The following is a 7,745-nucleotide window of genomic DNA, read 5'->3' on the forward strand; positions in this document are numbered from 1 at the left end:
CCCCCGAAAGAAGGACAGAAACAGGTCCTGCTATAGCCACTGAGACTATCTAAGTTGGGAGAGGTGCAGATATGAAAGGATTCCTCATTACTGATTATACTACCCTACATCTCTACTTTAATAGTTTAATGCTCTCATATTTTGAAAGAGAGCAAAAGAAATGTGATCACAAGGCTTATAAAGATAGCTGGTGAAATAAATTCAACAAATGTAGGTCAGCAGTGGAGTAAGAATTAGATCCTGCAAGGAACAACCCTTCTCACTCTGTTAGTGTTTACTGCTGATCAGACTGGAATGTCTTCACTACCAAGGCACGTTGAAGCTCTGAGGGTATAAATCTTATCATCTTGCAGGTAACTTTAATAACAGATTTTCAATTGTATTTTAACCTAGCATGTCTGAATATTTTGTTCTCCATCCCTCCTCAACCAGCCACATTCACATATACCTACTTCAACAAATGACAAATATTTTTAACACCTTGGTGAACTCTGATTCTCTTAGTCAATTAATTACATTGAAAATAACTGAATTAAAGAATGACTCTGAAATAGTTTCCACCCCTTTCCCCCATCCTTTCACAACCACTGTGTTGTTTATTTTCAGCTTTCTGATTGACAATATAAATGAATCTGAGTGGGCACATAAGCTGTAAAAGCATATCTGTCTGTCTACCTTCCTTCTCTGCATCCACTTACACCTCTCCTTCTTGCTCAATCTCTGCCCGGGTCTTTCTTTTCATAGTTAAAAATATCAACCCATGTCCATTCATTAAAAAACAAACAAATAAACAAAAATATTTATTAACACACAGGACATGTATTTAGTTGAATTCAATTCAATTGAAAATACTTGTAGGGTAAATAAATTGTCAGATACCTTGCACTTTTCTGGTTAGTCTGAAAAGTCATATATCCAGTGTAACTTCCCAGACCAATGGTAGTTAATAGCTGCTTTCCCTTCCTAGAAAAGCGAAAACAAAAACCATCCTGGAGGAATGCAGAGCTCATTCAGAGTTTATCTTTGCAATGTGGACCACTTTAGATGATATACCTATAGATCTCTGAGCATATATAGTGACCCTATGCAGAGGGCTTTTGTTAGACTGAAACAGTTGTCCTCACACCCAGACACTGATGGAAGCTGTGGCTAGAGTGAAGCTGAGCAGCTAGCCACCTCTCCTACCACTCCAAGGTCAGCAGTCAGGGGCTGGGCTAGGGGCCCCCCAACTATGGACAAATTTCGTTTTCAGCATAGCACATATCCAAAAGAGTACACCATCCAAACGAATAATCTTTTGGTTCAGAAAAAATTAAATGGCATATCCCAATATCTCAACAGATCCTGATCTCTAAATAATTTTGTCTCAAAATATGCTTGGCTTCCCCAGATTGTGGTGTTAAGTAACATTTTTTTATTACTGGTTTGTTTGTTTTTCCCCGTTGACTGACAAGTGGATTTGCTATGAGGAAAGTTAGTAAAAGTCATAATAAAGGTAATGGAAATAACAGAGTTTTCTTCTTTTCAGATGACAGTAATAAGGGACCAGTGTTCAGGCTTTGGCTCTTCAAAAAGATATTTCATTCTTATTTTTAATGTACAGTTCAATGCTTCTGAGGATGAAATTGGTGTTTGTTTCTCATTGAAAGGGTGAAAAATATCATTATCTAGATTTAAAACTACCCCAGTGTTGTAAATTATAGACAGAATCCTGTTTCATTTTCTGCACCAAAAAGGGTGCACATGTAGCAATGTTACTGCAATTGTTTGTCCTTACCTACATTTTTTGGCTTCTATCTTGCCTTCTTTCCATACCTGCCAAAATTAAAATAGAGGAGGAGGCAGGGTGTCCCATGTTTAATCCCTGTTATATTGTGTTTAAAGTATTTACCCAGGGAGCAGGAGACATAGGCTAGGTAAAGACCTTCAAAATGCATGAGGCGAAAGCAAGCAAGTGAGGCTGTTTTCTGTATGAGGCGTATTAAAATGGGTAGTGAAAAAGAACATATAATCATCTTTTGGTGGGGGTAGGGAGCACATCTTAGGCCAGGTTCCACCATTTCTACACCAGTCTATGTATGCCAAACTTCTGTTCTGTTAAGGATGCAAATGGTTAAATGGTTAAACTGTTAAACAACAATTATATTTATACCATTTAACAGTGACTGTTTCCCATTTATTGACCTCTGGCATGAACAGCACTAGCCCTGGCCCCAGACCCTGACCTTTATGTCTTCAGCCTGTGCCTGGCACTGTGCAGGCCTCAGGCTGCTGGTGGGAAGCCAAGGGAGGGGGACTGTGGCCACAGCCAAACCATTTGGGTCACTGTCATGCTTCAGAGCCTTAGCTTCCCTTCACCCCCATGGGCAGGGTTTTGGCTGCAGACAGCTGGGGCTGCAGACCTGGCATGTGGAGGGAAAAAAGGAGGGAGGTATGTTTCTCCATAGCGGGTGGGTGGGGCCTTCCCACTACAGGACAGATACTCTTCACCCCACAGTAGGTCTTCCTGCCCCTCCCACAGTGGCAGGGCCCAGGCAGGGTCACAGGGGAGGGGCCCCTTGTGTCTCCTGCCATGTTTCTGCTTGCACAGCCATGATCTGGAAGGCTCCTCCACGGTGCCAGGCTGGGCCCTCCTCAGCTCACAATGGGGGAAAGGTAGATCCGGTCCCAGTGGGGCAGCCTCTACCAGGTCCATTGTTTCCTTTTTTCTCCTGTCCATGGTTCTGCGGCTGAGTGGAGCCTGGCCCAGCCCTGAGGTGGGCTGAGTGAGTAGCTGGCTTAGCCCGAAGAGATTCCACGGTGGCTAGACCAAGTTGCAGTGTCCTTACGGGTTACCATTGGCTGCTTGCAGGGAGAGCATGGCCCCAGAGCATTCCTGAGGGGTGACAGTGCAGCACAGTGGTACAGAAGATATGCAGGAGAGAGTGTTAGGGCTACAACAGTGGCCTCCCAAACTGGAGCTCCTGGACTGCCACCCGCACAGGAACACCTAGGGGTCATGCTTACCACAGGTGGGGCCAGCAGCAACCCTTTAGGCTGGGTGGCAGCTGCTTCACCTGCCACAGTGCCTCCTTTGGCCAAGCCAGCTGCACATTCAGCCATACCTCATGGCTGGGTCAGGCCCTATGTGGCTCCAGTGCCATGGGTGCAAGGGGGAAGGATGCAGCACGGCCAGTGAAGTGTGGCCAACTGGGACTGGACCCCTATGTCCCATGGGGAAAGGTGGGGAGGACCTGGCCTGGAAGCACAGAGGAGACTTCCAAGTGCAGGCTACAGCAGCACAAGTGCAGTGCCAGGTGCACAGTGAAGATGTAAGGGACTTGGGTTGGGGCTATTCCTGCCTAAGGGGCTTAAATTAGGAATATGCTATCAATTTACCATCTGGGGCATTTGTACACATGCTTATGCCACAGCAGCAGGAGCTTTTAAAAGCACCTGGCACTGAAACGTATGCAGTTGTATAAGCAGTGAAATGTGCATAAGCACTGAGAAAAAGGTGGTGGCATGCTTTTGAACTAAAGCACATCAAAGATGTTTTAGTTCAAAAGCACACTGCCACCATTTTCTGCAAACTGACACGCATTTCACTACTTAAAAAAACTGTATGTGATGCAGCACAGTGCTCATCAGCTCATTTGTGGAGCAGACTCAATTAATTAAGTCTGCTCCAACGTGCTGGATCTTCAGTGCATTGGAGCACAAATATCTATATCTATATATAGATATAGATATATAGATATAAATGCCCTTAACTGATATAATTACAGAAGGTTAAATGGATATATATTTTATTATTATATTTACATCCCTCGTTTGTTATGAGTATAAACTGGTTTTGTGTGCTGAATGTCTTTTCTGTCACCAGTATAGACCAATTTCCAATCACTTATATCAGTAAAGGTGTAATGTCTCTATCTGGCCATTGGGTTTAGGCTACAGTAATTTGGAGGGGGGTTGAACCTTATCTCTATGGTATAGAGGCTGTGGGGGGGGCAGCAATCCGTGCTCCCCCCCACTTCCCCATGCTGCATAGGGTGCTCTGCCATGAGCCCTCATCCCCCACTCGCTCTCCCAGCCCCATCAATAGCTGCCCCGCCTGGCCCCAGCTCCTGGTTCTTTAAAAAAAAGTAGCCCCACAGTCACCAGCTGCTGCAACAGCCATCAGGGAGCCCCCTCATTAAGCAAGGGGCAGTGGAGGGCAGTGGAGATCACCCCCTGCCTGGCAGCAGCCAGTGAGTGTGGGGCTTCTTTTTCCCCTTAAAGATCTGGAACTCTGGGAGAACAGGCAGGAGATGGGGGCTTATGGCAGAGCCCCCCATACAGCGTAGGGCAGTGGGAGGCAGTGGGGATGGCCCCCGCTTGGCAGGAGCCAGTGAATGTGGGGCTTTTAAAAATTTTTTTTAAGAGCTGGGATGCTGGGGCCTGGCAGGGCAGCCATTGACGGGGCTGGGAAGGCAGGTGAGGGAGTGGGGCCTGCTTGATTCAGAGATTCAGCTGATTTGATGCAGCTGAATCTCCAAATCAGATTAGGTCAAATTGATTTGGGACGGTGATTCAAATAATTGAATCAAATCATCACTGTCCCCCAAATCGGCCAAATCTGAAGTGAATACTAGCCGCTTTGCACAGGCCTAAAGATCATTGCCTCGATGCTCGTGGTGTTTGCTTGTGAGAGGATGCTAATGTTGGTGTATTCAGCTTCACATTGGATTCAAAGGATCTTCTGCAGACAGTGTTGAAGGTACTTCTTCAATGAGTTGAGGTGTCTTCTGTATATTGAGCCCATCTTAGCTGTGTACAATAAAGTGGGGATCACAACTGTGTGATGAACCATGAGCTTGGTTTCAGATCTGATGTCACAATCCTCAAATACCCATTTACTCAGGCATCTGAAAGCTGTATATCTGAAGGTTGTACTTGCACATTTAGGCAATGTTGGATATCTTCCTTGATGTCAGCCTTCTGAAAGAGATGGCTTCTGAGGTATGGGAAATAATGTTCTCCAGAGTCACCATGAATCTGAATTACTGGAGCTGGGAAATGCTCATTAACAGTTTGTTGATGCAGGATGTTATTCTTCTGACTGTAACTCCTCAGTTCCATTTTCTTGTATGCCTCAGTAAAAATGTTGATGATTGTCTGAAGGTCTGTTTCTGAGTGAATAAATACTATAGTATCATTAGCATACTGGAGATCAATGACTAATGTCTTGTTTTGGGATTGGAGTTGGCTGAGATTAAACACTTTACAATCCATTCAGTAGTTTAGCTGTAGTCAGGCTGGAAACTTTTTGGTGGTCACCTGTAGTATTGCAGTAAGGAATATCGAGAAGAGTGTTAATGTGATGATGCAGCCTTGACTAACTCTCATTTTGATCTCAAAGGATATGTTATAGATCCATTACTGAGAACCACTATTTGCATACTGTCATGGAGCAGGCAAAGAATAGTGATGAATTCTGTGAGTAACCACACTTCAGAAGGATCCTGCACAACACTTCTTGGCTGACAAAGTCAAAGACTTTTGTGAGGTAAAAGAAGGCCATGTAGAGAGGTTTATATTGTTCTTTCATTTTATCCAGCATAGTTTTAAATATCATGGCAATAGTGCCTCTTGATGCCCTAAAACCACATTAAGATTCCAGGAGGAGCTCTTCAGCTAGTGGAAGGATACAATTCAGGAGGGTTCTCATGATGATCTTTCCTATGGTGCATATCAAGGAGATCCCTCTGTAATAGCCACTGGTACTGGCAGCAGAGCTGTACTGCTACCTGTCCACTGGTGGAATGATCTTCAGGGAGGGTTAGCTACAAAATAAGCAGGGATAACTCTGACAAATAAACAGTCATGGTCTAAGCAGCAGAAACACCACCAGTCTATTGTGGTGACAGTAGATAGAAATATTATCCCTCTTCAAAAGCCACATATACCCTTTGATGGTACCGTGACATTCCAAGTACAGGTCTGAAGTGAGCTATTTAATACCAACATCCTCCTTCTGTAGTAATGATATCAGTGGGTGCATCTACACATGCCTCTGATTCTGCATTTGGTACTGCACAGTCATTTAGTACTTGTTTTTAGCAAATACTAAATGACTGCTCAGTACCCACCGGTACCGCACAGACCTGCAGGTGCACAATTATTTTTAGATGCTATGTCACTGTAGCAATAAACTATACAGATAAAGTTCCTTGCTACTGCACAGTAACATCCTCATCATGGTTTGTGCTTACAAATACTATGTCTCAGTAGCAACAGGCTACACTGCCGTAGCTTGTCACTACAGTGATATAGTGTCTCGTGTAGATACACCAAGTACTTCCCTCATCATTGTTGAATAGCTGCTAACTGTTCATTTCTTTATTTTGTGTCTTGACAGGTGAATTAGCATCTTGCTTAATACTGATTATCTGCACTGATCACATGGAACCTGCATATAATGTCTCTGAATTTGTTTTACTGGGACTTACTCAGGATAAGAAGATACAACATATATGCTTTGTGTTATTTTCATTGTTCTATGCAACTATTGTAGTTGGAAATCTGCTCATCGTTATCACTATTAAGAGCAGCCAAAGCCTGGTTTCCCCCATGTATTTCTTTCTGAGCTACCTTTCCTTTGTGGAAATCTGCTACTCGACATCTATAGCTCCCAAAATGATTGCAGACTTCCTTGTTAAGAGGAAAACCATCACATTCACTGCTTGTATGACACAGCTTTTCTTCGGTCATTTCCTTGGTGGTACTGAGGTATTCCTCCTCACAGTGATGGCTTACGATCGGTACATTGCTATCTGCAAGCCACTTAATTACATGACCATCATGACTGGGCGTGTGTGTGGTTGGATGGTGTTGGGTTGCTGGACAGGGGGCTTTCTGCATTCCATTATACAGACTCTCCTGACCACTCAGCTCCCATTCTGTGGGCCTAATGAGATTGATCACTATTTCTGTGATGTGCACCCTTTGCTGAAACTGGCTTGTACTGACACCTACATTGTTGGCATCATTGTTGTTGCTAATAGCGGGATGATTTCTTTGACCTGTTTTGTTGTGTTAGTTATATCATATATTGTCATCTTAGTCTCCTTGAGAAGACACACTTCTGAAGGGCGCCTCAAAGCTCTCTCTACATGTGCCTCCCACATCACTGTAGTTGTTATATTTTTTGGGCCATGTATCTTCACGTACTTATGACCAGCAACAACCTATTCAGAAGATAAGACAGTCTCTGTGTTCTTCACTGTCTTCACGCCTATGCTGAACCCATTGATTTATACCCTAAGAAATGAAGAAGTAAAAACTGCCATGAGAAAAATGTGGATCCGAAAAGTGGACTTAAAAGAAAAATGAAATTTGTACATTGTAAAAATAACACTTTTAGAAATGGATTGGTAAACTAGATTTCACCAGCATTTTAGAGAGAAGAGATTTGCATGTTATTAGCTATTAGTCTTGCAGTGAAAACTTCATAAAAAATTCCTATGAATATTGCTAATGTGTATCTATAGTAATAGGGATAGTTGCAATATTTAAATCTGTATGAAAAGTAGAGGCTAGGCCTGTGGGACTAGGGAAGTATTCGATTCAGATTCGTATTCAGCTGATTCAGAGGACAATGATTCAGTTTGGAGATTTGGATCACTGTCCCGAATCGGCTTTGGTAGATTCAGTGCTGATTCGGAGAGATTCGTTGATTTGGATGAGCCGCGGAGAGGCAAGCACAGCTGGGTGGCTGCAGG

At 43.6% G+C, this 7,745-nt stretch overlaps 1 pseudogene; it reads left to right on the top strand.

Moving 5' to 3' along the window:
- The first annotated feature begins 6,414 nt into the window (after nucleotides 1-6,414).
- LOC102377285 lies at nucleotides 6,415-7,356 on the top strand (annotated as a pseudogene).
- The last annotated feature ends 389 nt before the right edge of the window (nucleotides 7,357-7,745 follow it).

The sequence above is a fragment of the Alligator sinensis genome, unplaced genomic scaffold (assembly GCF_000455745.1).
Source record: "Alligator sinensis unplaced genomic scaffold, ASM45574v1 scaffold706_1, whole genome shotgun sequence".
NCBI lineage: Eukaryota > Metazoa > Chordata > Crocodylia > Alligatoridae > Alligator > Alligator sinensis.